Below are 6,000 nucleotides of genomic sequence, written 5' to 3'. Positions count from 1 at the left end.
TCAGGTCATTCCATTTTTAAAGTGGTGGCTTCAAATAGGGGCTATCCCTATTATTTGCATTTGCAAAGACATCAGTCCTGATTTAGGTGTGGGTAAAGGACATCTATATTTTTATCCTTTCTCAATATGGTGGGTGGCAAATATTAGTTCATACTGTTCAGTCATTTTAATAGAATCAAATAAATATATGAATGTCAACCTGAAAAGTAGTAAAAGCTAACATAACTGATAACTTAAAACCAACCTGCTAAAAGGCTGTGCTATGTAAAAGCAAGTTATTTCACTAAAGGTGCAGTGGAACATAGGCTTTGAACTAAACCTGTGGGTGTGCCCAACATTTATTCACTTTACGTACGTAAAAGAGGAAGCAATTTTTTCAGATCTTATGTGGAGCCAATCCCACAGAAAATGTTGATTTTTATTACTTTATTTGGTGAATTTTCGAATACATTGGAATGTATAAAGAACATTGCATTTTTTAAAATCTAAAAATAAAGGCAGCTTACCAACATAGAGCAGGAAATTCAACAGGGTAGCCAATTCTTTCACAGAATTCTGGTGCGCCTGTAGCCAGCATCCGACAGGGAAGGCGTGGAAGTGCGAGAGTAAAATGAAGCATCAACCTTGAGGAGAAGGGAACATTTTTGGGTATCACTTACAATAGCAAGGACATTAACTGTGGAAGCGGCATACTTACCTGACATGGAACAGACCATGATCAGTGACCTTTGATCCTGTTCCAGGTAGGTTTTGAGTGAAATGACTGTAACCAATTCTAGAGCTTCAGGCCAGGGAGTGCGTAACACCGTTCAGGTGGTGGTGAAGGATAAGGAAGGAGGTGCACCGGTTGACCGTACTTTCTTCATTAAGAAAAGCCTTATTGATTGCTGTAGATTCCAAGCTGCGGACATCTTCTGCCTGCAGGACTTCCCCAGCAGTGGATATTTTGACGTGATTTTCAAGAATGTGGTGGGATGCATCAAGTTCCTGAGGGTGTTCAAGGAGAAAGGGAACCTGGAGCCGCTGTCCATCCTCACAGTGGAGCCACTCTTCACGCTTCCGTCACAACGTGACCGGTGAAGACAATTCACCTCTGCAACCCCCATGTTCCGGTGGTGGATGTACTCACCTCCCTCGCCAGGTACATCGAGGTGGCCGGCAGCAGCACTGATGTTAGGGACCCATTTGGGATTTGGATCAGCAAGTGGCAGGTCAAGGTGACCTTGAAGGTCGATGCCAACGGAGCCATCATCCATCCTACCTCCAGCTTTTCTATCGGGGGAAGTCGAGGCTTCTTAGTCTATGCGGGGCAGCCCAGAGTTTGTCGCTCCTGTGGCAAATCTGGTCACGTGGCAGCTAACTGCAGTACAGTCGTCTGCAAGAACTGCAAGAAGGAAGGCTATCAGACCAAGGACTGTAAGCAGAGTAAATACTGCAACCTGTGTGGTGCAGCAGGTCACCTCTACAAAACCTGCCCCAAACGCTGCCTCCGTTATGCTCAGGCGGCAAGGTCCAAGGAAAGGCCGGGAGAAGGAACGGCCAATGCGTCTGGTGCTGGGAAGGAGAGAAGCAATCCTCTCCGCAGTGAGGAAAGTCTACCTGAGAAGGAGAAGAAAGGGGAGGCAGCTGCAACCAGCGACCCAACACCTACCCCATGCCTGGAAACCCCTCCTCCACAGACAGAATCAATGGAGGAGGAGGCAGCAGGTGGACAAACAGGTTAGTGGCAGGTGGTACAAAGGAAAACCACAAAGAAAAAACCTTGAAAAAAGGAACAGGCCACCACCCAAACCAATGGCAAGAGGAGGCTACCGTCTGAAACAGACTACGACAGGAAGGGCCAGAATGACGGCACCTGAAAGAAGCGGCAGAACTCAAAGGAGCTGGAAGATAAAGCCCCCCAGGCACTGGAAGCTGTGATGGACCCAGCGCGCCCAAACTCAAAGCACCGAACCTAGCGACATGGCCAGTGTATCCCAACACCGGGACACCGAGAGCAAAGAAGCGTCGGGCGCACTCCAGCTCTGGGAAGCTGGGAGCAGTGATGTGTTCGAGGAGGAAAAAAGGGGAAAGACACCAATAGCAGAGGACAGCCCAAGCCTTGCTGCCTACAAGATTCCCCTAATGTCACACCAGCGGAACAAGCATGAGAAACCAGGAGGGGTTTCTGAGACCAACGAAGGTGAAACAGCTTTTCTACACTATGGGTATGCAGGAACATACCGAAGGACTGGGACTAGCAAGGACAAATGGTGTGGGAAGCAACAAGTAACTTAAAAATGGGTATAAAGATTGCTTCAATTAACGTGCGCAGCATTAAATCCATTATGCGATATGTTTCAACCTTGGACTACCTCGCCAAGGTCAGAGCCGACCTACTATTTCTGCAGGAGTGTGGAATACCACACCTCAGTACCTACAGGCAATGGTTGTGATGGTGGTCCCACGGGCCATCGATCTGGTCAGGGGGAAATGATTCCCGTTCCTCCGGCCTGGGTATTCTGCTGCGGGGAGGTAACTTCACCATCTCCTAAGTTAAGGAGGTGGTGGGCGGTTGCCACCTCGTAGCAGATGTAATGTACAACAATGCTCCGCTCCGGTTGATCAACGTGTACGCCCCGGTACAACACAGCAAGCAGCTGACCGTCTTCCAGCAGCTCCCACTGCTGTTGGCGACATCCAGGCCGGTCATTCTAGGCAGTGACTTCAACTGTATCATCAATGCCGCTGGACGATTCAGCAGTGACGACAGCAAACTGGACGCTACGTCAAGATTCCTAATGGAAATGGTAAAAGATGCCAAGCTGTATGATGTCTTCAGCAAACCTGCAGATGGAGCGCAGCGTAGATACACCTGGTCAAGATCGGACGGGTCTGCCCTGTCCAGGATTGACTTCCTGTTTGTGTCCCGTGCTGTCACGGTCAGATCCACCAATGTCAAGCCGGTGTTCTTTTCCGACCATTGCCTCTTACTGGCCAACTGTTACTTATAGGATAATCAGCGGGTTGGCAGGGGGACATAGAAGCTCAATGCTACACTGCTAACCCCAGAGAACGTTGAGGAACTCAAAAGGGATGACAAAGGTTGGAGAACCGTGAAACCCCTCTTTGAGTCTCCAGTTCACTGGTGGGAGGCGATCAAGGAGAACATCAAGAGGTTCTTTATCTTCAAAGGTATTCAGAGGGCGAGAGAGAGACAGAGGGGAATGTCCTGACTCCAGAAAATAATGCAAAATCTGCTCCTGCTGCAATCGATGGGGGTCGAGGTCAAGGAGGATCTCCAAGAGGTGAAGAGCCAGCAGGCTTCGGTCTTTGCCATGGAGGCTTCCAAGATCATCTTCCGGTCCAGACTCCGCTCCGTTGAGCAGGATGAGACGTACTCGCATTACTTCTTCCAAAAGGTACACAGAGAGAGTTCTGTGATCAGCAGCCTGAAGGAAGAGGATGGCTCAGTAACGTCTTCGCAGTCTAATCTTCAAATCTTTTTACGCTGGGCTGTACGACATGAAGCCCATGGACAGCACGGCTTCCCAGTCCCTCCTATCATCTATCACGGAGGTCTTAGATGACAGCATGAGGGAGAGACTGGACAAACCGCTAACTCTGGACGAGTTGACAAAGGCCCTTCAAGACGAGTAAAACTCCTGGAAGCGACAGCTTACCGGTTGAGTTGAATTTGGCACTGTGGGATTGAGTTGGCCCAGACCTGCTGGAAGTATACGAGAGTATGCTCCTGGCCGGCAACATGTCAGAATCCATGAGGAAAGGCATCATCACCCTCATTTACAAGTGGAAGGGGGAGAGGGCGGAAATCAGAAATTGGTGGCCCATCTCACTGCTTAATGTTGACTACAAGATTCTGTCCAAAGTCATCGCCAGTCGGGTCAAGTCTGCTCTGGAGTTGGTGATTCACCCTGACCAGACCTGCACTGAACCCGGCAGGAGGATCTCTGACAGTCTCACGCTACTCAGGGATACAATCGCCTATGTATGGGACAGGAGGGTGGACAACTGCCTCATCAGCATGATGGACGTGCTTTCCAAAATGGGGTTTGGGGAGGGAATCTGCAATTGGATCAAACTGCTCTACACAAACATCAGTAGTGCAGTCACAATCAATGTGTGGGAATCAGAAAGTTTCCTGATCCAACCTGGAGTCAGACAGGGCTGTCCTCTCTCCCCTGTCTTGTTTATTTGCTGTATTGAACCTTTTGCTGAGTCCATTAGGAAGGATGTGAGCATAAGAGGGGTGACAATCCCAGGCAGCAGAGGCACTCAGGTAAAAACCTCCCTGTACATGGATGACTTCGCCATCTTCTGCTCGGATCCGCAGTCCATTCGCAAACTGATGAGCCTCTGTGACCAGTTCAAACTTGCCCCGGGAGCCAAAGTCAACCATGGCAAGAGTGAAGCCATGTTCCATGAGAACTGGACCAACCGATCCTTTGTCCCCTTCACCGTCAGGTCAGACTAGCTGAAGGTGCTGGGGATATGGTTTGGAAGGGCTGGGGCATACGCCAAAACCTGGAAGGAACGAGTAGCCAGGGTACACCATAAACTGAGCATGTGAGAGCAGCAATCACTCTCCATTGTGGGTAAGAACCTGGTCATCAGGTGCGAGGCGCTCACATTGTTGCTGTACGTGGCGCAAGTCTGGCCCATACCCCACTCCTGCGCCGTGGCAGTCACCCAAGCCATTTTCCACATTATTTGGAGATCTAAAATGGACCAGGTCCGGAGGGACACAATGTTCAAACCTCTGGATAAGGGCGGGAAAAATGTACCCAACATCGCCCTCATCCTGATGACCGCTTTCGTGTGCGGCTGCATCAAGCTGTGTGCAGAACAAAGAACAAAGAACAGTACAGCACAGGAACAGGCCATTCGGCCCTCCAAGCCTGCGCCGATCTTGATGCCTGCCGAAACTAACACCTTCTGCACTTCCGGGGCCCATATCCCTCTATTCCCTTCCTATTCATATATTTGTCAAGATGTCTCTTAACCGTCGCCATCGTATCTGCTTCCACCACCTCCCCTGGCAGCAAGTTCCAGGCACTCACCACCCTCTGTGTAAAAAACTTGCCTCACACATCCCCTCTAAACTTTGCCCCTCGCACCTTAAACCTATGTCCCCTAGTAACTGACTCTTCCACCTTGGGAAAAAGCTTCTGACTATCCACTCTGTCCATGCCGCTCATAACTTTGTAAACCTCTATCATGTCGCCCCTCCACCTCCGTCGTTCCAGTGAAAACAATCCGAGTTTTTCCAACCTCTCCTCATAGCTAACGCCCTCCAGACCAGGCAACATCCTGGTAAACCTCATCTGCACCCTCTCCAAAGCCTCCACGTCTTTCTGGTAGTGTGGCGACCAGAATTGCATGCAATATTCTAAGTGTGGCCTAACTAAGGTTCTGTACAGCTGCAACATGACTTGCCAATTTTTATACTCTATGCCCCATCCGATGAAGGCAAGCATGCCGTATGCCTTCTTGACTACCTTATCCACCTGCGTTGTCACTTTCACTTCCTCAGTACGCAAACACCAGGTGTCACTACGTGCTGAGGTTCTATCTGTCCCCGGTGTTGCGAAGGATGGGCCTGGTCACATTGCTGCGGAATGCTCCATCCAGTTAGACTGTGCCGTACCACCTATCCTTCGTGGGAAAGTTTCTGGGGGAAAACACCTTTGACCACCAATCCAATCAGGCAGTGGTCTGCACGGAATGTCCTCAAGTCCCTACGGGAAAAGGGGATGTGGATCCTGTCAGATGGTTCCCCGAGCAGACCGCCAAAGTCATTTGGCAGAATGCCTCATCACCAGAACTTTCAAACAAGCACCAAGACGTAGCCTGGCTGGTGGTGAGAAGGGCCCTCCGCGTCAGATCTTTCCTGCACGCCCGGAGTTTTGCCCCCTCCACACACTGCCCTCGAGGTGGCTGTGGTGGTGAAGAGACAGTTGCCCACCTCCTTCTGGAATGTGTCTTTGCAAAGCAGGTGTG

This window comes from Heterodontus francisci, chromosome 25 (assembly GCF_036365525.1).
Source record: "Heterodontus francisci isolate sHetFra1 chromosome 25, sHetFra1.hap1, whole genome shotgun sequence".
In the NCBI taxonomy this organism is placed as follows: Eukaryota; Metazoa; Chordata; class Chondrichthyes; order Heterodontiformes; family Heterodontidae; genus Heterodontus; species Heterodontus francisci.
Note: the sequence above shows the minus strand (reverse complement) of the source record.